Below are 26,216 nucleotides of genomic sequence, written 5' to 3'. Positions count from 1 at the left end.
TTTGTTGCCTCACCTATGGGAAGTGAGGGGATGAAAGGTAACACAAACTCCCCTCCCCTCCTCCAAAAAGCTCAAGATTAAGTATACCTAGGCCATCCCTGACAGTTGTCAGAACTATATCTGTCCTGTCTTGCTAGTGATCAGCCTGACACCCCTTCCACAAGGCGGCCAACCTGATGGATTTTCCTAATGGACTGCAGGTTTTCAGATCCTCTTATGGGGCTACAGGAAGAATCCCCTGAGTGGTTCCTCCTTTCCAGTTCCCTGCACTGCCTCCCTCCCAGGGCAGAGTGGGGGAGGAGCCAAAGGAACTCCCTCTTGCCCCCCCCCAGGCCTTGGGAGGGGGGCAATTAGAAACTCCTGGATGCCACCGCCACCCAACCTCCTGCAGCACCAGAAAGGGAGTGAGGAGCAGAGCGGCTGTAGAAGGAGCAGAACCCAGCTCATCACAGAGAGGAGCAGCAGCAGCAGAATCTGAAGCGGTGTTTGTGGGGCATAACTGGTGTTGGAGTGTGTGCCATGAGTGTAGCAGATTAAGTCATTGGGGGTGGTGGGTGTCCACAAACCTTATTTGTCCAAACCACCATTACACCGAGCCACATTATTGTGACCTCTACTCAGTAGCAATTACTCCAGGGAAAAGCATGCTAGGAAAGGAAACTAATTAAAGAGCATTTTGACACTGTAATGTCTTCCCCAGGAAGTTGCACTCAGTTGTGGGACTTTCAGGAACAATTCGAAGCAATACTGAGAACCAGTTTGGCTAGATGTTGCATGGCATAGTCAATCTATTTTTCCAGATTCATTCAGTCCATGTATAATTCCTTTGTTTATTCGTGTAATTAAATTTTAAAAAAAGTAATTATTGCAAAGGTGGATAGAATTACTATAAAAAATGTAACCCACAAATTCAAAAGGTATATTTACTTTCTGCACAGAGGAGAGAACAGCCTAGTTCAGTCAATACACTTATTTCTAATGGAGAGTTTGATCCAACTCCTAAAGAAGTCAGTGGGAATCTGTAAAACAGTGGTCTGCACCCTTGAGGGTCAGAGGCCTAGAGAGGGCCAGCCTGTCCAATTAGCCCTGCCTCACGCACCTGGGAGGGGTGGGACTTATCTGACTGATTAAGGGCTGCAAGATCTGGGAGAGACCTTAAGCAAGCAGGGGGAGAAACTGCAGAGCTCTGCAGGCAGTGGAGAAGCCTGGGCCCTTACAGCAGACGCAGGGGTTGCTATAGGAAGCTGAGCTAGTAAGGTAGCCAGGGTGGACTGGAAAGAAGCTGCTGAAAATCTCTGTTTAGAGAGGTTTCAGAGTAGCAGCCGTGTTAGTCTGTATTTGCAAAAAGAAAAGGAGGACTTGTGGCACCTTAGAGACTAACCAATTTATTTGAGCATAAGCTCTCTAAGGTGCCACAAGTACTCCTTTTCTTTCTGTTTAGAGAGGCAGCACAGCTGGCAAGGGAGACTGATCCTGTTTTAGCTCCCTGAAGACTGGCTTTACCAGGCCTAGAGACTTTTGCTTTGGGACTTTGAAGTTCTGAGTAGTCCTAACTAGGGCTCTGAGGTAAGAGCCTTTAAGCTATTATTTGTGTGCTCTTTTGAGTAGATGTCATAAGAGACCCATGTGGCTGTTAATTAGAGAATGTTTGGCTTCTCTTTGCAGGCTGTGAGAGTGAACCCCTTACCTCATTGAGGGGGAAACTGAGACAGGCTGCAGCAGGGACATTTAGAAGTGGGTGCTATAGAACAGGCATTTCTTGTTCACAGAACATTTACAGAGTCTTTCCATTGACCTTGACTTTGACAGGAGTTGGGTTGGATCCTAAGTTAACATGATTTCAGCATTCCAATGTAAAGCTAAGATCCAACAGAAAACTGAACTGATGTCAGTGCATCTCGTACATGTACATCTTTTGTGAGTCATGTCAAGCCTCTGACAATAGACGTGTGTAACTCATAAAACAGCAGAGCCCTGCTTAAAACTACAATATTGGTCCAACCAAGCTGGCATTGTTACTGCTATAGTTCTTCTTTGCATAATGCTTGATATAATTAGGGAATATATCTGCTGTAAAAACATAAGCACAATTTCTGATCATATTTTACCTTATTGTGAACAAGAAGCCATAGACAACACTTGGCTTCCAAAAAGTAAAATATTGTGCTAATTAGACCTTCACATATTGATAGTTCTTGGCTGATGATTAGACCATTAGTCTTTTGAATTTAGTTTATCTAAACATAGACTTAATAAATCTGAAGGTGCTGGTAACTCAGGGTCATATTCAGATTCCATCTGTTTTTGACTGAGCAATGATCCATTTGACCTTAGAAGGTGATTCTAAAGTGACGGCCACTGGAAAAAATGATGTGATTGTGGTGGAGGATTCCACAGATTCCCCCCAGCTTTTCCTTTGTTAGTTTCAGTTCCGTGAAATTATATTAACACATGGGGCAACTTCCTATGTGTTGTGAAATGTCACAGTATGTCATTTAAATGTACGTGCTAAAAAAGTCTGTCTGCAAAACTTTTGTAAGGTAAATAGTGCATTAAGTGCACAGACGGTCAGAAATACCCTATCATGGTGGGTGACCACTTTTCACAAAGTGAGCACTCTGATCAGTCCTCCATCCTCAAAGAAACTTGCCCACCACTTTCAAAAGATGAGCCTTTGAGGCTCAATTCATTACTCTGCTAGATGCTAAAAATCATGAACTGATCAGAGATGCTAGTTTTATGGCTTATTGCAACAATCTGTAATCGCTAAGCCCTTTTTTTGTCCTATGACTGCCGAGGATTTAATAGGTTACTCTTTCTTGACTGGTCCCTTACAATATGTGCTGATTACTTATGCTAAACCATCTGTTCCACCTTGCATGTTGCTATGATGCTGCTTTCCCAAACCTGAAAAAGAGCACTGTTTGGCTCGAAAGCTTGTCTCTCTCAGCCACAGAAGTTGGTTCAATAGAAGGTATTACCTCACCTGCCTTTTCTCTCTCATATCCTGGGACTGACATGGCTATAACTACACTGTATGCTTTGATTCAGATGTCAGATCCAAATGGGATCCAGCCTTCCGTTGTTTCAGATAAAATCAAAATGATGCATTCTATGTACTCATTGAAATCTGTTTTATTAAAGATGGTGGATGACACAGAGAAACCCCCTTTGTTCTGGGTTTTTCTATCCACACAATCCTCTTTAGTTGTGTATTACGTCTGATTATGCAAGTAGCTGTATCTAATGTAGTGATTGAGTGATATGTGCCTATCCCACTGAAGGAACCAGAGCAAGCACAAAAGTACTCTTAGTGGAACACAGGAATAATATTGCTGGTGCATTCACTATAGCAAAATCTGCTTCAGTAGTAGTGGGCTGAATATTACCACTTCCCCAAAATAGGACCAAACATGTCCTTGGGAGATTTGATTTTTCTGAGAGATCTGGTTCTGCACCGCTCCCTGTAATTAGTAGAATGCAGAGAGTTGCAGGTCTGTAGGTTTAGAAACTTTTGATCACCTGCAACGAATAATTCCAAGGGCATGATCTGGAAGTCAGTGGCTCTCTTGGCACATGTAGGAAATGGACTCTTTTATTATAATAGCAGATACACTCTCACATCTCTCTCCCCCTAAACCTGTTCCTAGTTTGTGAACCAAACATTTTCTGAGACTTACGCAATTCAGTTAAGAGGCCTGCCTCCAGCCCTTAGGCTCATTGAAACAAAGGGAAGAATGGATCTGTAGAATTTATTCATCGGAGTGCACTGCAGTATGACAAAACTCTAGAGATCCTTTTATACAGGTGGATCAGCAGGAGCCAATGATATGTTTGTGAACCTCAGTCTGAGGGGAGAAGCCCTTGTGGGTCTGACAACTCAGTTTATCAGATGTAGTCACAAATCAGGCTTGCAACAAACCATCTAGAAAAGGATCTATGACTCTGTAATATACACACACGTTTGATCTGTCACAAGGCTACTGTGAGTATGTCTGCAGTTGAGCTGGCAGGTGTGATTCCCAGCTCACGTAGATGTATCTGTACTACGTCTCCTCAACTAGTGGCTAGTAGTGTGTCCACACCGGCATGGAGTAGCTGCTTGAGTACATAGCCAGGACATGAGGTGGGATTGTTCTTGGGGGTGGCTAGCCTGAATGGCCATCTATGGTGCTATGGACACATTGCTGTTTTTAGGCACTAGCTCAAGCAGAGCTCCTTCTGCAGGAGGGACTGGGCTCCAAAGGTACAGTACTCAAGAACATTAGGGGTGGTAGAGAGGGGATTGCTACCTAAATGGTCTGAGGAGGAGTGAACCTGCTACCTTCATGAAATCAAGCACTAAACTAAGGAAGGTGAGCTATTCTCTCATCCCCTGAATGTAAGACCTTAACAGTAGGAGCAGCAGTCTCCAGCTGCTCTTTTCTACCATGCCTCCCTCCTGTGATATTCCCCAGAGTACTGTCAGCATTGATGGACAGCTGTGTTCCTTCAATTCACCAACAGTGGGTGCCTCTTACCCTGCTTTGCTGTAAGAGCAACCACTCCTGGTCTGCTCACACACAGCCTCCGGCATGTCAATCACTCTCCGCTATAGTGAATAAGTGCTGTAGTCAATCACTCATGATTAACAATGCAGTGTAATACTAGCAGGCTCCCAGACCTAGCCTTTCTTCCAGAAATGTGCATCTTGTACTGCCCACCACCCTTCTAGGCAACACATGCTCCTATGAAAAGTCTGTCATTTCATTATCTCAAATGAAATTCCCCAAACACATACTGGTTTAGAAAAAAACAGTTTATTAACCACAGAAAGATAAATTTTGTGATTACAAGTAATGAGGCATGAAAGTCAAAATTGGTTACAACCAATTAAAAGGTAAAATGTAAATTAATACCTAATTTAACAAGCTAAGTGAATTCAAAGCAAAGGTTTCTCTCACCAACTGCTGTAGCAAACTTACTGACTGAACTCCTTTCAGAGAGGATCTCTCCCCAGTCTTCCTTTGATCTTTAAGTGTTGTTGAGGCCATGAGTAGAGATGAAGGGAGAGAGATGATTTGGGGCCTCTGTTCCTCATTTTTATCCTTTTCCTCTTCTTTGAGAATCCTCTCCAGCTGATGGTCTATTTCATTTTGTTGACACCTGGCTGAGGTGGTGTCACTTTGCCTTTTGTCTCTGAGGAACTGGTTTGTGCCTGCTTTTCTAAACTTGGAGCATGTCTCAGCAATGTCCTAGTAGAATTTTATAACTTTACATACAATCTTGTCACACATTTTACCAGGACAATAATGATCAACAAATGAGTTTTCAAATGATACCTCAAAGGCATACTTTTTACAAAATTTAGCATAGTCTTGTAAAAAGGGTGAACATAAGGGTACAGACTGTCACATCCTACTACTAGCAAAAGACATTGACTCAAGAAGAGAACACCTCCAATAAGCAAAAATGGCCTGTCTTGGCTGTACTGGGACCATCCTAGTCTCTTCATATGATGCTCCTATGCTACACAGTAGAGCCCCAAAAGGAACCAGAGGAGGATTACTTATAATCAGCTCTTCCCGGGGGGTGGGAAGAGGGAGCCAGAGGGTGAAAGGGCTTGAGGGTACTCCACAGGAAGGAATTCCCAACTGCGCCTTTCTGGGTCAAAAGGATATTTTGCACTTGGGTGGTGACAGTAATGACGCTGGTGAACTGTACCATAGAATCTCTATAGATAGAAATTCCACGCTTGAATAATAAGAGTATAGCAGTAGGAATATACCGTTGACCACCTGACCAGCATGGTGGTGATTGTGAAATGCTCAGGGAGATTAGACAAACTACAAAAACAAACCCAATGATGATGGGGGATTTCAACTGTCTATATTAACTAGGTACATGTCACCTCAGGATAGGAAACAGAGAAAATTTCTAGACACCATTAAAGGCTGCTTCTTGCAGCAGATAGTCCTAGAACCCACAAGGGTAGAGGCAATTCTGGATTTTGTCCTAAGGGGCGCACAGGATCTGGTCCATGAACTGAATATAGTTGAACTGATCAGTAAAAGGGACCATAACTTAATTACATTAACTTCCTGGGGCGGCCAGGGTACCCATGAAACACATTACAGTAACATTTAACTTCCAAAAGGGGGAACTACACAAAGATGAGGATGCAAGTTTAATGGAAAGTAAAAGGAATAGATACAAGAGTGAAATGCCTGCAACCTGTGTGGAAACTACTTTAAACCACCATAATAGAGGCTCCTACTGAATGTAGGATGACTGGGCATCCCATTTTTAATGGGACAGTCCTGTATTTTAACCGCCTTCCAGGTGTCCTGACTTTTTGTTAAATATGAGTGAATTGTCCCGCATTTTTTGGGATCGCAGCACAGAGCCGGCAGTGGAGGGAAGCAAGCGGCCGTGCCCCCATCTTCTCTCCCCAGTGTGTTTCCGCACTGGTCTCCTGGGCTGCCTCCTGGAGCGGCAGCTGCAGCAGTGCTGGGGATGGGCAGCGAGAGCACGCCCAGACAGGAGCAGCCGGGGCTCCGCCGCTCCCGCAGCTGCTCCTGCCCTGCCGCCCCCTGTGCTTCCCGGGAAGCAACCCCGCCGCGCCACCATCAGCTCCCGCCTTGCCCGGGTGAGTAGCCAGGGGAGGGCGTGCTCCCTCCTCCTCCGGGCACCTACTGTGCCCTCTGCCTGGCGCTTGGGACGGCCTGTGGGGATGGGGGTCCCTGATCCCCCAAGTGGAGGGGCTCCGCTGGCCCCCTGGCAGGGGGAGCAGTCTGCAAGAAGCATTTCACCTCGCTGCCGACCCCCCCACCGGATGTGGGACCTAGTGTGGCACGGAGGAATGGGGAGGAGTTGCAATGCCAGCCCCGCACTGGAGGGACGGCTAGGAAAAGCTGCTGAGGCTGGCTGGCCTGCCCCACGTTCAGGGGCCTTTGGGTGGCCCCTGGGTGGGCATGTGGCGGGGGGCCTTGGACCACCAGCCCCGTGGGCGGTGGGAGGATCGTGGGCGAGCGGTGTGGGGGACTCGGAGGGCCAGCCTTGCGTGTGGGCAGGCAGCTGTGGGGTTCAGACCAGGATGGGGGGGTTGTGGGCTGGCTCGGGCAGGCCCCACTGGGGAGGGGGACCTCAGGCTGGTCCTGCATAGCCAGGAGGCAGGGAGGGCTCGGGCAGCCCTGCGTGGGGTGTGGGGGGAAGGGCTTGGGCCGGCATAGGGGTGTCCCATTTTCCTTTTGGGAAAACATGGTCACCCTAACTAAATGTATACCCCAATTAAAAAAAAACAACAGCACAGCAGTAAGAGGACCAAAAAATGCTACCACGGCTAAACAACAGAGTAAAAGGTGGTTAGAGGCAAAGAGACATCCTTTAAAAATTGGAGGTCAAATCCTACTGAGGAAAATAGGACTATAAACTCTGACAAGTCAAGTATAAAAATATAATTAGGCAGGCCAAAATTTTTTTTGAAGAGCAATTAGTTTTTGTTGCCTTTGCTAACAGCAAACTTTTTTTTTCCCAGTGTGTCAGAAACAGGAAGGCTGCCAAATAATGAGTGGTTTCAGAGTAGCAGCCGTGTTAGCCTGTATTCGCAAAAAGAACAGGAGTACTTGTGGCACCTTAGAGACTAACCAATTTATTTGAGCATAAGCTTTCGTGAGCTACAGCTCACCTGTAACTCACGAAAGCTTATGCTCAAATAAATTGGTTAGTCTCTAGGGTGCCACAAGTACTCCTGTACTTTTTGCAAATAATGAGTGAGGTCATTGGATGATCAAGGTGCTAAAGGAGCATTCAAGAAAAACAAGGGCATTGTGGAGATGCTAAATTAATTCTTTGCATCAGTCTTCACTGCAGAGGATGTGAGGGAGAGTCACACACCCAAACCATTCTTTTTAGGTGATAAATCTGAGGAATTGTTTAAGGTGTCAATAGAGGAGGTTTTGGAACAAATTGTTATATTAAATAGTCATAAGTCACCAGGACCAGATGGTATTTATATTTGAGTTCCTTCAGAACTCTTGGGTGAAATTGCAGAACTAACAACTGTGGTATGTAACCTGTCACTTAAATCCGCCTCTGTACCAAATGACTAGAGGATAGCTAACATAATGCCATTTAAAAAAAAAAAAAGTCTCTAGAGGCGATCCTGGCAATTACAGGCTGGTAAGCCTAACTTCAGTACCAGGCAAATTGGTTGAAACAATAGTAAAGAAAAGAATTATTGGACATCTAGTTGAACATATGTTAGTGAAGAGTCAATGTGAAATCCTGTTTCAACAGTCTAAATTAGAATTAATTGAGGGTGTCAGCAGGTGGACAAGGTTGATCCAGTTATAGTGTTCTTGGATTTTCCGAAAGCCTGACAGGGTCCCACACCAAAGGCTCTTAAACAAAGTAAACAGTCAAGGGATAAGAGGGAAGGTCCTCTCATGGTTAAGTAACTGGTTAAAAGACAGGAAACAAAGGGTAGGAATAAAATGAGTTTTCACAGTGGCAAGAGGTAAATAGCTGGGTCCCCCTAGGAGCTGTAATGGGACCCGTGCTGTTCAAAATGTTCACCAATTATCTGGAAATGGGGTAACCAGTAAGGGGGCAAAGTCTGCAGATGATACTAAATTAGTCAAGATAGTTAAGCCCAGGGCTGGCTGCAAAGAGTTACAAAGGGATCTCACAAAACTGGGTGACAAAGCAACAAACTGGCAGACGAAATTCAGTACAGAGTTACTTTCTGTATATAAATATTTATTTTATGAATTAAAAGTTTTCTTTAGTTGGAATTTTGTTCTGACTCCCTGATTTCTTGGTATGCATAGTGCGAAATCAGAGTGGAATGCAAGGTGAGCCCTACTTTATGGGGATTGTGCATGAGACATTTATACCTACAGCTCCCCTGATCTGGATTTAAAGGGCCAGGGTTTTTCACCCAAATTTGAAAAGTAATGTCTTTTCTCAAGCTGTGTTCTAACCCCAGCTGAAAACTACCTCATGTTTTGGAGCTGTTCAAAATCCATATCTAGAATCAAATTTGCAGGTGTCTCTGATCTTTCTAATGAGCCAGAGTAAAACCATGGATCCAGACACTCCCAAATTTGATCAAACAGACCCACTTCTGCATTTTAGAGTTTGAATGTATTTCTGATGTATTATTCTCAGATAAACAGGTATTCTGATTCTTAAAATTAAAGTAATCTCTGTATCATTCAACCTGGGAATTACACCAAGCTTTGTCATATCTAGAACAAATTCATCCATATTTGTTTAATATGTAACTGTCTCTACTAACTTGACAGAAGCAATAACTATAGAGTTATGCAAGAGTCCATAGAACATGTACCAGTATTGGATTGAGAATTGCTGCTAATTGTGTAGCATTTCTTGTAAATGGAGTGCCAAAATTTGTCACAGTTTGATCTCCTAAAGCACAAAGCCTTCTGCTGAAATTCAGTATCTCATCAGAGCTGGATCTCAATGATGTAATGCACATGTGAGGTACAGGTTCAGCAAAAACACTTGTGTGTGGAGTTGGATTGGGAGGGGTGCAGAGTGAGAGCAGTGGCATGTTAGGATTCAGAGTGGGGATAGTAGGAGGAAATCTTGTCTCTATTTGGGAAGGAGGCTGGTTCTGTATTCTTGCAGCCCTCTGGTATGGACTAATAAACCATGTAGATTAACTTGCTTGGAAGCAGTGCATACAGTTAATCTTGGTGTCACTTTTGATCACAATTTATTAACAATTTATTAAAAGCCATTATCTTAGATTTGGCACAAGAGTCCTGTGATCTGGCATTTGCACATTTGTTTATCCTGTGACGGCCCCATAACAGGAACACATACCCTTTTAAAATATTTGCAGAACATTAGTTTTCTTCCCTTCTGGAACTTCTCTGTGTTCCAAGACTCATAACTTATTAGTGAATCATTAAGCAATCTTTTAGATAACTGGCAACTGCCATTTTAATCCAGTTGGAAAATTCTTTGAGGCACTATCCATTGATTTCAATGGAAGTTAGGTGCATAAACACCTTTTGAGATTCCAAGCCTGACTCCCTCTGGTTCCTGGGTGTGGGGAAAGGTGTTTAGGCAGTCCCTGCTGCGCTCCAGTGTACTTTACTCTCTGCCTTACCTACAGAAACTGAGGGCTATTGCCTTACCAGATCACTTCTTACTATTCAGATAAAGGATGTCAAAATCTCTAAATCCCTGTAATCCCATAGGAAGGGGATAGGCCTTAGGCACTGCAATTAGTTTGGTCACGTTGAGAGAATATAAAGGTCTAGTTTCCAAGGGCTGGTTGGTCAGTTAGCAGTGGGTTTACAGGCCCAGAGTTACATTATTATTAATTTTAAAATCCTTACTAAAGGAAAATGTTTGGAAACTAGGAAACCCTCATGTTCGGGGCACAAAACAACCTTTAATGGATTAGGAAGAACCTCTCCATGTGGGCAGATTATTGGAGACTTGCCTGCTGCAGAGTTTCTTGCCTCTGGATCAAAGTGAGATACGGTGCTAACAGTGAATGTCATTGATCAGTCAGTGGTTGTTTTCTGCACCACCTGGACCTCCACCTGGGATGGCTTCAGGTGGGGAGAATCCAAATACTATTATAAATTGCAAGAAAGCTTCAGAACTGCAGTGTTGACCCAGCAAGTAGTGAATTTTAACTTGGCAGGTGGTGGCTGCTGCTGGTACATGTGCTCCCACTGCCATCACCAACAAATCTTATTTTTTCGGTGTGACAGAATAAGACCTATCCTGGCTCACCAACTCAAGCCCTCAAGAAACCCAGATGTGAGTGAAACATGATGGCTGCACCATTAGTGGACAAGCTGTGGAGAGAAGGCATGCTTTGATAGCCAGTGTGCTATTCCAGGTGAGCAGATAGGAAATGAATAGGTTAGGGGAGTTGGCCTATTCACCAATATAAATATACATCTATCTTACTGGGCTTGTGCTGGTGAAAATGTAAAAAGAAGGGGGTTGGATCTGAGAGAGGATAAGTTTATTTTATTACTTGGTGATAGCCGGATCCTGCTAAGGCTGGCTGGGGTGCTGTCTTGCATTGTATAACTTTGTGATTTAAGTGATGGCAGGGTATTTAGAGCTAAGGGTTCATGCCCTGTTTTAAAAATCAAAGTAAATAAAATAAAATAACTTGGCTGGGAGTAATGTTTTAACTAGCTGAACAGGCTTCAACTCATGATGTTTTTCCTGTGAACACCTACACCAGGAGTATGCATTCTTCTCCCCGATCAGATCATTACCCAGCAGCACTTCATTCAATTAAAAAATATGAAATAGTATCATGAAACAAATGCAGTAAGACTGGGATTATTTTTCAAAGGAGCCTAAATTGAATCAATTTAAATGATTTAGAACATTAATATCAGCTGAGAATTATGTTCCCCTTACAGGTTTATAAGGTGGAGGTCAGGCCTGAGGAAGAACTTTAAAACAAAACAAATCAAGTAGACCTGACCTGCTGCTTATGATGAAGAATAGGGGATGGTGTGGGTTTTTTTTTTTTTTTTTAAATAAAAAGGTTCCCCATTTCTTGCAACTGATGGGGGAGCAGAGAGGCAATTTAATCATGAAGCCACCCCATCCCACCAGCTGCTTGACAAGAATGTGATTTGAAAGCTGATGTATCTCTGAATCTGGCCAGCTCATGTGGTGTGGGAAGTAGGGTGGTTAAAAATGAAGTGGTCCAGCCCACTCTCACCAGGTGCAGTGCACTTGTGTTACACCCCAGGAGGTACTTTCATCAGCATTCAAATACCATACTTTGCAGGTCAGCACCAAGGCAGTCCAGGATGTCTTTGTGTCCTGTATTGACTAGGTGTGCATAGCTCTTTGTGCATTCAGGATATATATATGTTGGCTGGCAAATGCCCCCTCTTTGGCCTCTTGTTGTTCACTTAAAAGTCAAGCATTAACTCAATAGTTAGGTGCCAAGTCCTGCGTTCATTGTTTTGTATTTCTCTGGCAACATCTGCTTACCTCACCAACTACTCAGGCACTGCACTTTCTACTGTCCTGCTGTAGAGGCTTGTCAACAATTGTTTAAACTGTATACGTGCAAGGCAAAATGCCACTTCATTAATTGGTTTTATTTACACACTTCAGTTCATCTTTAAATTGTTGATTATATTCTTTACCCATCTTCCTGTTGATACTCCATTAACAACGATCTCACTGAACCATCTGCTCCTTTTGATGCTTTGTACTGAAGGCTGTGGCAAAGTACATAGGGCTCCAGTGATTACTGAGGCAGATTGTGGGAGAATTCTTACATAACAAAGTACTGATGCTGCAGTAACCCCACCTGGCTGCATTTTGTGTGGAAGGACCAAATTTTGCACTTCAGTGCAGCCTCCATGGTGCTGTAAGGGATGGCAGACTGAGTGGCCTGGCAAACAGCTGGGCCAAGATTCGAGATTGTTTTGTGCCTCTTGGTTTAAGCGGTGGATCTGGCCCTTTGCCTATATAGTTTGGTTCTCAGTCTGTATGTGGCAATCTGAGAGTCAATAGGAACTGTATAGAGTGTCCAGCACGAGGACTGGTAACCTGAAACTGACTTTTATTAGCCATTTCCCTGTCTTCAAAGACTGGCCCAAAGTCTCCCCAAATGTTCTGGTTACAGTGGGATGCCATTTAGAAGACATAGAGAAGAACAGATGCAATACTGCACTGTCAAGTCAGTGGGGCAGATCCTCAGCGGCTGTAAATTGTCTTAGCTCCATTGAAGTCATGTCATAGCTCCATTTTTGAAGTCCATAGTGCTATGAACATTGACACCAGCTGAGGAGCTGCCCCGCTGTACTCGGTGGTCTCTCACCCAGTTGCATGGCACAGTGCAAGATTATTCCCCGTCCATCTCATTGTCAAGCATTGCTTTTAAAGGGTTCACTCCTCACTGTATTTTACTAGTGTGTCTCTCAATGTGCATACAATATATTCTTTTACCTGATTTATTCCATTAAGAGATTTATTTTATTGGCCTTGTTGGACTAGGAGAGGGAACATATATTTTCACTGTAATAAATATGAACAGTTATAGAAGGATTTCATATCCATTGTCAGGGCAGTTAGGATTGTTTCTGGCAATGCAGTGTATTCAAATGCAAGAAGGGCCCAAGGAGTTGTGTAGGCATTTGAGCGTACCTCTTTAATCATCCTGAAAACCCCCACCACAGGCTTCAAACAGTCTACAGATATAATTAACCAAAGATACTCTTTTCACTAAGGAAATGCATTACAGTTCTTTTCTCCTCGTGGCTATGGAAATACAGGCTATGAGGATTTGAATTACAGGATATCCTGCAATTGTTCCTCATGTCTGACTGTAATGTGACAGTATCTCACTCCCCCCCTGCCCCCAACAAATCAATGTCATACGAACAATTGTGGTAATCTTGTCAATATTTACCTCTGACATTTCCTTTTGATTGCCAGGCTGTGTTTTTGTATTTTGCATCTACATTCCTCAACGGGCTATCCTCTGTTTTCAACTGATTCTGCCTTCCCCAACTGATGGCTTCGGCTGGCTTGAATTGATCTGTCTCCCTCAGTTCACTGCTATGTTCAGTCTTGGTCTTGATCTTGATTGCATAAATAATCCACAGTGAATTGCTCACTATTCAAAAAACCATTTCCTCCTTACCACCTGTCATAAACATACAGATAAGGGTAGCATAAAATCCCCCCTTGCAGCTGTACTGAATCACTTTACCTTAAGGGGTTAAGAAGTTCAGATAACTTGGTTGGCACCCGACCAGAAGGACCAATAAGGAAAGAAGATACTTTCAAATCTGGGGGGATGGGGGTGGTTGGTTTGTGCTCTTTGTTTTGTTCCCTCTCCAGATGGAGAGAGAGACCAGGCAGGTAAAACATCTCCTGAAAACACACCTGAAATGATTCTCTAAGATTACAAATATTGTCAGTAAGGCAAGGAAATGCATTAGATTATCTTTTGTTTTAGCTTGTGAATTTTCCTTATGCTAACAGGTAGTTTCATTCTTCTTTTGTAACTGGGAAGCAGTGTCAGAGGGGAATCCTCTGTGTTTTAAATCTTTTTATTTACCCTGTAAAGTTACCTTCTGTCCTGATTTTGCAGGTGTGATTCTCTTACTTTTTTATAAATAAAATTCTTCTTTTAAGAAACGTATTGATTTTTTTTTTCAGTGTCCTAAAAATCAAAGGGTTTGGTCTGTGCTCACATTGTAACCAATTGGTTAGTATATTATTCTCAAGCCTCCCCAGGAAAGGGGGTGGAGGCAGTTGGGGGGATATTTTGGGGGAACAGGGACTCCAAGTGACCCTTTCCTGAATTTTTGTGTGAATCACTTGGTGGTGGCAGCAATACCGTCCAAGGACAAGGAAAAGAATTTGTACCTTGGGGAAGTTTTTAACCTAAGCTGGTAAAATGTAAGCTTAGGGGATCTTTCATGCGGGTCCCCACATCTGTACCCCAGAGTTCAGAGTGGGGAGGGAACCCTGACATCACTGCTGACATGATCCCAAGCCCTGCCCTTCCTTATATTTTCCCCCATATACACTCCTCACATGCTCCTCCCTCATCACCTCACTGGCCCTTCCCTAGCCTACCTTATCCATATAACCCCAAGCTTCCCTTCTATAGATAGTCCCAGAAGCTACTGGGGCAGCATCACTACCACATTCCTTGGTCAGAGTGGTGGAGTTAGGGAGAACAAGCTCCTTTTCTCTCCTCCTACCAGTAAAATGGGGAAATTATGATGGTCCCCTCATGGAGTCTCTCCCCATGAATCATAGTCTTTCCCCCTGCATCCCTTGAGGTGATGGGGCGCAGAAGGCAAGGTAGCATAGGAAATGCTACTGGGTTTTCACTTTGAGTGAAGTTAGGTTACATGTACAATGAGTTCAGTGATCTCACCCAAGTCTCTACTGGTGTACAACACAAAACCAGCACAGAGCAGCACATGTTCCTGTGCTGGAGGCACTCAAAACTAGAAGAGCATGCCTGGTTGATGATTGGATTTGAGGTACAATGGCAGCATGCACAGTATATTTCTACCCTACACGTGACTCAATTCACTGCTATTTATCTTTATGAGCTCTGTGGCAGACTGACAATATCCTGAACAATCCTTTATGGAATTAAAATAAACTTAATTCAATGAAGTTAAATTAGGGTTAATACTTTTGGAGCACATTGTATTAAAAATGCAATTGTGTATGTTACTGTGGCATCACACGTACCTTTTCTAGTATGCTAGTGTACTTCCTTTCTTATCAGCCCTTTGAACCCACCCCTCCTTGAGAGAGATGCATACTAGTTCAAACTGGATTCTCCAGGGACCAACAAAAAGAGGCTATTTATCTAAAAATCCTGGTTTTAAATGGGTTCAGGGCCTTCTTCCTGATCCAGTAAACAAACAGACCCCTGGTCCACAGAAGGTCCCTTTGAGAAGGGTTCAATGGACTGAGCCTACTGAGGCCTCATAAGACTCTGTGCTTATTCTGAGCTGCAACTGTGATGAACTGGTACCCACAAGGAAACCCCTAGGGTGGGGTGTTGAGGGAGTGCCCTGCCAGAGCCCATGTTAGAGTTAAGGTGAACTCTGGTAAGCTTATTAGTATGTGTGTAGGTTCTTTTATTGTTTTTAATGTTTTCTCTATAGTCCTTTTTACCTTAAGAGTAAAATTTGTGTGGTAATTAACTGTTGACAATCATTCTATTATCCATCGCTTAAAGCAAGCAGGTGTGGTTGGGCTGCCTGTCTCTGCTGGGAATAATAAAGTGAAGACCAGGAACTGTGCAGCCTGGAAATACCCTGGTCAGAAGGGAGTGAGATGTGGATCTCCTCCCAAGAAAGGCAACAGCTGGGGAGCTAGAAGCCTGAGACTGGGTGCTCTTGCTGGAAGGACTGAAGGGAAATACCAGTGCATTTGCCCTGAAATTCATTCTCAATTTCTATTCCTCTCTCTCTCACCCACCCACATCATTTGGACACTTTCATTTCTATAGTTTGTAAATAATTTATTCCATGGTTTTCTCCATCTGTTAAAAGAAAAACAAATCTTAAACTCTAGGTTAAAGAAAATTAGTAGTGTGTACAATTGTAAGTAGGGACCTGTCACTTCAGATAAAGACAGCCAAACGTACTAGGGCGAGGCACCCACTGTCTTAAGTGTCATGATGAAGGGCAATCTAGGCTAGCTGTATTTGAATCCAGAGCACATATTACAGAGCTGTATTCTGTATATACTTTCTGCCCAATGTGGTTTTCCCAGTCCCCCAAGCCATCTCAATTTATTTGAGCTCTTACTGAATTGTTGTTATGGCTACAGTGCAGGCCACCTACCACATACAGCTGTTGCTATTCCATTAATTAATATTTATTTAATCTTGAATGTCAGTGGGAAGCTATTATGACAGAGGGACCAATAACACATCTGCCAATGCACTGGGGAATTCCTTATTCTACTTTCATGCAAAATAGCAAATTAGCTAGAATCGTGTTTGACAGTCACCTTAAAAACACCATTTTCTGTCTGCTTATCTGTTCCTGTATCCTTGACTCTTGCTCTTATTTAGTCATTCAAGGAACTAATCTTCTTCACAGGACACTGAGACCAAACATCAGGAGCAATTATCCATGCTCCGTACACCGGGGTATGGCTGCAAAAATCCATGCATGGGGCATCCCATGCAGTGGCCCATTAACAGAGAAAATTACAGGACCGGTCAAAACATCCCAGCACCTCTTGTTCACAATGCTTTACATAGGAGACAAGATATTTTGCCAAGTTATGTGACACTGGAAATTAAAGGCTCTGGTTTTAGTGTAAAGTTAAAAAAACAAACAAATCCTGGGCTAGGCTAAAGCACACAGCACAGAATCTGCCCCTCTCACTTCTGTGTTAACAATCAAAAATTCCTTAAAACTGAGAACAGGATACAGTCTGCAAAATAGGCTCATAATATGCCAAGAAAAGGGATAAGTGAAAAGCTTCTGAGAATGAGGCTGCGGGAAAATGTTTTCTTTTTCAATGTGAAAAACATTGTGACTTTTTCTTTGAGAAACTCTAGTGCTCCTATGCTTTGGAACAGGGATGTGTCTTTTGTTGCTTCTGTGAAAATCCACCCAAATTTGGCCAAGCCTTTGAAAAAATTCATTTTGTAATGCTAAACTCAGGAGCCTCTACTGAGCAGCTAAAATCTGCAAAGTTTGTCCTCACTGACCATGCTCCATCCTCTCAGTTCCTGTGTGTGACAAGGCTGCTCATTCACCATCCTCAAAGGACCAAGCAGTAACAAATCCTTGTCTTTTGTTTCCTATATATTAGAATTATTGTACTTTATATTCCATTCCTACACTCAATAGCCTTTTCCTCTCCTCTTTCATGGCTTTCTGTCTCATTTAGGTGCCCTGCTTTAGTGATTCTAAATTGTGGTAGATAATTATGACTGGCACATCTCAAGAGCAAATGGCTAATGGAGTCTGATCAATGGAATAATTTTTACCAAGCTCTGCTCCTCAATTGCACTCCTCATTGCTGTAAGCAGGAGGCTTCTGGAGCTTCTAGTAACAGAGCATGCCTCAAGATACGTTATTAGAGAGATCACCACAAGTCTCCATGTTCCACATCACAGAATAGAATTTGGAAATATATGAAAATATTTTTATAACTAAGTGATTAACAGGCAGCTCTTTACACTACCAAAGTGCTCGAGAAATTTAGCCAATTAATCATGTAAGCATTAGGGCTTATAGCATCCCCACTCTGTGCTTCAAGAAGGGGATAAAAGTAGGTTAAGTTCCACTCCAATGAGCCCAAGACTATCTGAGGTAGGGCAGCAGCTCTCACCACTTGACCTGCAGAAGTCCTCCAACAAGAACATCCTGTTGCTTGGGGTTTGTTCACACTTAAAATGCACGAAAAGAAAAGGAGTACTTGTGGCACCTTAGAGACTAACAAATTTATTTGAGCATAAGCTTTCGTGAGCTACAGCTCACTTCATCAGGTGCATCTGTAGCTCACGAAAGCTTATGCTCAAATAAATTTGTTAGTCTCTAAGGTGCCACAAGTACTCCTTTTCTTTTTGCGAATACAGACTAACACGGGCTGCTACTCTGAAACCTGTCATTAAAATACACAGTGGCAAAGTTGCACTGCTGTAGCACTTCAAAGTAGACACTACCTACACCGATGGGATGGACTATCCTGTTTGGCACAGGTAATCCACCTCCTCAAGGCAGTAGTTAGGATGAAGGAAGAATTCTTCCACTGGCCTAGCGCTGTCTGCAGCGGGACTTAAGACAGCTTAACTATGCTGCTCAAGGCTGTGGATTTTTCACATCCCCTGATAGACGTAGTTAAACTAACCTAATTTTTGTGTCTACCAGACCATAGTCTCAGTAGATTTGGGAGGGATGTGTTTCTGGGTAGAGGGGTGCGGTTAAAGGATATCCATTGTTCCAGTGTTCGCAGCATCAACCTTGGTAAACTCCCAGAATTTCCTTTGGAAACTCCTGGTGGAGTTAATACAGACTGAGTCAGCATTAATTCTGAGGCCTGATCTGCAGCAATCTCCCTGGGAGGGGGAGTCAGTCACTGGGTGGCTCTGTGTGCCCAGGGAGAGTGGGGGAGAGCCTGGAGAATAATACAGAGGGATCAGTCTACCATGTGACACTCTGGAGATCCACAGATCTTGGGCTATCTATGACTCGGGGGAGAAAGGAGGAGTTGCCTATGCCCTCTGCCTAGTGTGACGGAGTAGGGAGTATTAACCTGGTAATGTTGCATGGGAGTTTTATTAGTTTACTGTCTTCTGCTAACATGGGGCATGCCTCCATTTCCCTTGGGTACAGCAACAATACTAGATGGTGATGGGAAGTAAGGGTGTGACTTTGCTGAGGGATGATACTTGATGGCCAGCATGTAACCAATGGTGGCTGCCCTTCGTAACGGAGCCCAGGAGGGGGTTGGGCCAGGTGACACCTTCTGCGCGGGAAATTGGACAAAGGCTGGAGAAGGGGCTGGGGGTGTGTTTGGGTGAGGCAGCAGGAAGGGGTTTCAGTTTGGAGCTGGCTAGGGTGAGGGGGGGAGGCCCAGACCCTGGGTCTGGGCTCCCCACCTCCCAAGAGGGACCTGACTGAGGGGTTCTGTTTTCTGTACCTACAAGCTCTGTTTTAGACTGTGTTCCTGTTGTCTAATAAACTTTCTGTTTTACTGGCTGGCTGAGAGTCATGGTGAATTGCAGGAAGTGGGGGGGTTCAGGGCCCTGACTCCCCCACACTCTGTGACATCTACTCTCACCGAATCTGCTAAATAACTTTTCCCCTTACTGAAGGCTTTTCTCCGAGAGAGAATTGAGATGGTCCTATATCTGCTGTGGTTGGTTATTCTATTAGTTATTGAGTGCTGTCAGTATACTTTCCCCAATATAAGAGGAAGATCGGTCTCTGTACAAAGGGGCTTAGAAAAATGCAGGCAACTTTTCATTCCACTGTTTAGAATAAATTCAGTGTGTGACGTGTGGGTTTGGTGTTTATAGTACTAAATTTGGATGGCACTTTTCCAGCCCTTGAAATGTTTTCTTTGAGATTCTGATTAAGATCTGTCTTTATGAGGAATTGTTGGTGAGTAAAGGCTTCCAGTACTTTATGCCTCAGTCCTTTACTGGTCACAGTTATATTCATCTTGGGATTCTCTGTATAAACAAATATAAATGGCTTGTATACAATGGTTGAATAAAATACTTTTATTTTGACTTTCTCTCCCCCCTCACAGCCCAACTGTTCCCCAATTAATCAAAGGATCAAATTCTCATGGCTCTGCCTAGCAGCAGCAGGCCTAAAACGCAGTAGAACAATTAAGGTTTTGCTGTTTTGAGGAAGGAGAAAAAGAGGAATGGTATGGCAGCTCCTCAGGGTGCCCAGGAGCATGAGTCACCTTTTTACCCCCTGCCTTACTGAGAGAGAGTCTTGCTGGTGCTTAACTGGGTGTCAGCTCCCCAACACCCCCAGTCTGTTAACTACCCAGACAATATCCTCTGAGCTCTGCCAGCTCTTACTTGGTAACAATAGGTGCATCCCAGTACCTGAGCCCCTCTGAAAGCATCCTCCTGTCGTATCTAGCCCCTGTCCCTTATCACTCACGGTATTTACCAGGTTCGCTGTTCCCAAAGGAACAGTATACATATAGCTTGATTGGGACAACTCAGGATCAGGTCCTTTATAAAATCACAGCACAATCAAGTTTTTAATCAAAAATTAAAATTTAAGAGATACTGAGTAGGGGTAATGAAGCAGAAATGGTTACATATAAAACAAAAAGTATAACACACTTCACAGAGTCTCAACTAACAGGCTAAAATCCTTCTCTTAAGTAGTTTCTCATCTAAAACCATCTCCCAGTGTCACCAGCCAACATGATTGGGGTCCACCTTTCATGGATGCAGAAAACACTGTCCTTTTTGCTCCCTCCATGATGGAGAGCAGGTTGCTGCCCCTGTCCCCCAGTTATAGTCCAATAAACATTTGTAAATGGGGCTTCCATTGCTTGGGCTAACAATACACAGTCTACATATGAACCTAGGCAGACAGGTGAATAAACATCCTTTGTGTGGCAAAACTAGTTTTTCCCCCTGTGCTGGGTGGTAAAACCTTAATACAAACTATAAGGACATCTTTCAGTATAGAGACCATTTTAAATATCATCTTTACAAATATTCCCCAATGATATTAATGACCAGCATCATCCTGGCTTTCATTTAAGGTTTTGCACCACATTTTGTATAGATAAATTCTATGGTAGCAGTGTGTTGGGTATAGTGAGTTTGCCAGGCGTTACTGTAACAGAACAGTAACCCAACATTTAGGTATCCCTGACATCACAGAACCACCACTCAGATACTCCCTAACCGTATTGGCAGCTATGTTTTTGTTGGTGGGCATGTACAAAGCTGCCTAAGGGTATGTCAACACTTTGCCCTGGGGTGTAATTCCCAGCTCGAGGGGACATACTCACACTAGCTCTGACCAAAGTAGCACGCTAAAGTAGAGTGTAGCTGCAGTAGTGCAAAAGTACCTGTCGGAGACTCTAGGCACAAAGTTGGGGTGGCTGGCCCCTCACACTGCTCCTGCTCCTGCATCTGCACTCTATTTTTAGCATGCTAGCTTGATGAGAGCAAACATGGGTATGTCTCTGCAAGCTGGAGATTACACCCTCAGACTGAAGTGAAGATATACCCTCAGGCTCGAGGCTGCCCTACATCTTAAGAGGTGTTCAGAGCCTTTGTTCATGCTTAAGCTTTAGCAGCATTCTCAAGTGAGATGTCCCCCCGCCCCCTGCACCCCAGCAGGGCCTGATCCAGTGGACATGCTCAGACCATACCTAATGTACACAAAGACAGCTGGGTGTGAGAAGGTCACAGACGTTTTGTAGCTGGCAGGCATTCATGTGTCCCTCGGAATACCCACTCTCCTGCTGGTTAGGACACGCATCTGTGGGTGGGAGAGTTAGGTTTAAGGTTCTGTTCCAGTTAATATGTATTTATACAAAGCTAAACAGCTCCAACAAGAGAGATTGAGAGAGACCAGCCACAGAACACTCAATCATCCGTTGCCCAGGATCCTCACCTGGGAGGCGTGAGACCCAAGTTCAAGTCCCTGCTCCAAATCGGACAGAGCAGGGATTTGAAAACAGGTCTCCACATCCCAGCTGTGTGCCCTGACCACTCACCCATTGGCTATAATGGGGTGGAGGTGTCTATCTCCCCTTTCTTGAGGAAAAAAGCTGAGCAGGCTTAGGTGCCTAAATTCAGGAGATTGTTCACAGCTGAGAATTCTGAATAAGGGTAAGCATCTCCCTTTGTGAATCGAGTCCTTGTCCCAGATCTGTCCACTAGCCATATGGCCTCTTGAGAAGAGACGGTGCACAGTAGACAGCAACGGCTTCTACAGTATGTGGGTTGAAGGATTTGCTGAAGCTCAGCTGCACAAGTGCTTTGCCTCTGGGTGGTGTCTGGGTGGAAGAATCTGTTCCCACCCCGTGCCCCAGAGCACCCAACATGCCGTGGAACAAGTGCAGTTCTATCATGCAGCACTGAAGAGGTGGGAAAGATGTGGAGACCCTGTGTCCCTCCTGTGCACCATGGAGCCCAGCTGGTGCCAGACATTTCTATCATGCTGCTTGCTTACTTTGGGTATTTTATAAACTTAAATGGAAGCACTAATGAAACATGCCTTAATGAGGGTGATTTAAAAAAAATCATTTAAATGACATTATGATGTGTGTAAAATGTTTTCTGTACAATTACTGTTTTGCAGATATTTTGGGATTAAGTAGGTTTTCCTATTATCAGTTTATTTCTGTGCCATGTATTCAGTGGTCTCCTGTCTTCCAAATATGCATCTGACTTCCATGCACACAGGGTAAGCATTGAATAGAATCTCAATGGGCACGGGCTAGCATAGGGAGCACCAGTAATAAAAATCACAGGGAGCTCTTCCTGAGTAAATATTGACTAAAAATGAAAGGGCTTCACTCTTTGCCTTAGGTGAACAACAGTCAGTGTTCACTGAACTTCCACCATAATCCCTCTGACGTGTGTCCATATCCCTCCAAGAAAATCTTTTGCAAAGTTAAAAGTGTCTTTGCAGACAAATAGTTTGTGCTATCTGTATAACTTTCATGTTGTGTCCAGGTGACACAGTCAAAACTTTCCCAAGATTTTGTAAAAATTATGCAAAGTGAAAACCCCAAAGTTCTGCCTGCTTCTGGTAAAATAGAACTGCCCTGCTAGCTTTAGTGGGCTCCAAAGTGACCTTGGCTTCAGAGTAGCTTTGACGGAAGCTTAGTGGTCAAATGATGCACTGTGCCTCTAAGGTAGGCAGCACATAACCCTCAGCCCAGGGGGAGAAGGGCTTTAAGCCACCTTTGTGCTCTCCTGATTCAGGGTTGCTCTGGGGGTTGGAGAGGCCTGTGGTGTAACTTAAACAGATGGGGGCAGGGGTGCATGTGTGTAAGTTATGGCAGTCTCCTGGGAGTGTCCTATGGGCTGCAGAAAATCCCGGAATTTTTGCTATGCTGTGGCCCTGCCCCAACACATCTCTCCCACAACACACTCTCTCTGCCAGAGCGTACAAGGGGGTCTTTGGGAGGCAGTATTACAACTGTGCTCCACAGTGCCAGCGCTAGGAGAATCCTCCCCAGGCAGAACGGGGGAGTTTAGGGACTCTTTACCCCATTTTGGCCAGAGGAAGGGGGAGGATCTCACTATGAGGCTTGTATTTGAAGATTTATGTGGAAAAACAAAATTAAAATACATAATGTGAAAAACCAACTCTGTGTCAGGAAGAGGTCTTTGCACTCTACACTAATCTGCCTTTCAGCACACCTGTGGCATACTCCTACTTCCATTGAAGTCATTGTCAAAACTCCCATTGAGTTCAGTAGGAACAGGATCAGGTGTCTGTACAAGCAGTTCACTCCAAGCATGGAGAATTATTCTTTTGATGATAATATTTCCTGGTTTAGTTGACTTGATGATTATTATTAGGTCCTTATGTGGTGCTCATGTTTTTGGTTAGCTTGACTAAGTCAGTAAGATCAGAAAGCCCCATCAGCATCCCTGCTGTTTCCTGACCTTTGACCAAATGTTCTTCTGGTGCTGTCCTTAAAAAGCGGAAGAAGAACATCAAAAGATACAGACTGTTGTGCCAATGACTGTCATTATTTTTCCCATGACCTGACCCTACTATATATGGAGTAGCACCATAGAAGTTTCTGCACAATAAATTAATAGCTAAATCTATCTACAGTCAAATCCTTTCCAGTAATGTACTGACAGAAGTCACTTTGATATAAATATTTTAACAATGATGAATTGGTTGAAATGCTCGGGCTAAGTCCTGTACTCAGGGATTGTTCTGTCTGAGTAGAAACATTGTGAGGAGCACACGGTTTGGTCCATTTTGAATAAAATCAAGAGCTAGATTATTTTTAGATGTTACTAGCAAATAATTCACTTTCTGATTTTTCAGACTTCTTACTCCGCTCACGTCCCATAGGTTTAAATACCCTGGGCCCAGGTTTTCAGCTGGTGTCCGTTGTAGCTCCACTAACTTCAGTGGAGTTATGCCCACTTTGATTGGTTGAGGTTTTGGCGCCTTGCAGTGGATTATTACTCTCAGTTAATGGGTCTAGTTCTACTCTAAGTTACAAGGGTGAAGCTTCCATTGACTTGATTGTGAATTGCAGCTGTGTAATTGAGAATAGGAGATGCCCCAAAGCAGGGCCGTCCGGGGGGGGGGGGGCAAGTGGGGCAATTTGCTCCGGGCCCCCATGAGAGTTTTCAGCGGCACTTCGGCGGCAGGTCCTTCAGTGCCCCGAAGACCCGGAGCGGAAGGACCCCCGCCGCCGAAGACCCCAGGCCCCCTGAAACCTCTGGGCAGCCCTGCCCCAAAGAAGCTAATTTAAGTTATTCTAATTAATACCATTTTAAAAATATTTCTTTGGTTCTGTTTCTGTTTCTATTCTTTTGTATCCACATACAGAGTTGAGGAAATGCTGCCCAATAATCTGCAATAGCTAGGTGCATATAAGCCCTCTGGAGCCAGCAAAGACAGAAATCAGTGTTTGAAAACACACACATCTGTTTTTCTTCTTTCAGAGCACCCCATCTAAGACTTTTCAGCAAGATATTGATGTCCCAGCTTCTCAAAGAAGAGCGCCTTCAGCCTAAAAATGTAACAAAATCAAGGGGTACTTAGAGATTAAATTCTTTAATTCTGCCCTCAGTTACTTTCATGTATCCCCATTTGGCCAAATTCTGCCCTGATTTACATCTTGTGTGGCTCATTTCATTTCAGGTTTTATAACCATTTGTTCCTTTAATGGGAACATGTGTACTATAAGTGGTACCAGCTGTTCTGATGATTCATTCTTTGTCTTCCTGAAAATCTTATTTGGTTAACAGGGAAAAGTGTAGAAGTCTCTGCCATAACAATTCAACATTTTTAACAATTATTGTTGTTTATTACTTGTATTGCTATATGCAAGCTACAGCATTGGCCACTCAATAATCCACTTTAATTATATTTAATGGGTAACTGAGAAACAAGATTACATATGGGCTACATATGTGATAGAATGAGCACATGTTCCACAAAAGTTTGGAGTAAAATGAATGAGGAGCTATGAGAGGCTAGTGCTGATTCATGGTAATCTGGTTTATTATTGACATTTTGACCATATTTAATGTAGAAGTCACTATCTGCCATGACAGAAGGGTACAGTTATGAAACCATATGATGGGCATAAATTAGTACCTATTTAGGATGAGGGGAGCCTTTCCATTTCTCCAGTGAGGATATTGAATTTATGAGCACACTATTAGATTCCAGTTCAATCCACAGTGAAGTAATAGATGGTACACTGAACTTGCACTCTTGGATTTATAATGATGGGATGGACACATGGCTGGTGAAATGAAGGCAGCTGGGAGACTCAGGGACTTAGCCAGCTGGTGATATCTCTGGGGAACTTCTGTCTTATTGCTGTTCAATAACTGTGGAGGGCAAAAGAGGAACACTTTTTGTGCTGGGAACTTGACATCAAGTTTGGTAGGACTCTGGGCTGGTTGCTGTGTTTTGAAATTTAGGCTTGGCTGCTGACTCTCTAGGCTAGATTATCCTGCAGTTAGGTGAATTAGCACCTGCTTTCTAGCAGGGTTCTTAGTTTAAAGGAAAGATAGTGGAACATATTATTAAACAATCAGTTTGTAAGCACCTAGAGGATAATATGGTTATAAGAAATAGCCAGCATGGATTTGTCAAGAACATATGCCAAACCAGCCTAATTTTTCTCTTTGACAGGGCTACTGGCCTAATGGATAGAGGGGAAGCCGTAGACATGATATATCTTGATTTTTAGTAGGGCTTTTGACTCAGTCCCACATGGCAGTCTCATAAGCGAACTAGGAAAATGTGGTCTAGATTAAATTATTATAAAGTGGGTGCACAACTTGTTGAAAGACCATACTCAGTTGTTCACTGTCAAACTGGGAGACCATATCTAGTGAGGTTCCATAAGAGTCAGTGCTGGGTCTGGTACTATTCAATATTTTCATTCATGACTTGGATTATGGAATGGAGAGTTTGCCTATATAATTTGCAGATGGCACCAAGCTGGGAGAGGTTGCAAGCATTTTGAGGACAGAATTAGAATTC

The 26,216-nt window shown here is 43.6% G+C and overlaps 1 protein-coding gene across 3 annotated transcripts in view; it reads left to right on the top strand.

The window, feature by feature from the left end:
• LOC102938945 (putative lysosomal acid lipase/cholesteryl ester hydrolase) overlaps positions 1-26,216 on the top strand; it is a 144,104-nt gene that overhangs the window by 101,327 nt on the left and 16,561 nt on the right. For all 3 annotated transcript variants that reach the window (XR_005226291.2, XR_006292533.1, XR_005226294.2), the window contains one exon: positions 10,737-10,867. The gene's annotated coding sequence lies outside the window, so the exon portion shown is untranslated. The remainder of the gene's footprint in view (positions 1-10,736; positions 10,868-26,216) is intronic.

The sequence above is a fragment of the Chelonia mydas genome, chromosome 7 (assembly GCF_015237465.2).
Source record: "Chelonia mydas isolate rCheMyd1 chromosome 7, rCheMyd1.pri.v2, whole genome shotgun sequence".
In the NCBI taxonomy this organism is placed as follows: Eukaryota; Metazoa; Chordata; order Testudines; family Cheloniidae; genus Chelonia; species Chelonia mydas.
Note: the sequence above shows the minus strand (reverse complement) of the source record. Positions and strands in the feature narration are given on the sequence as shown.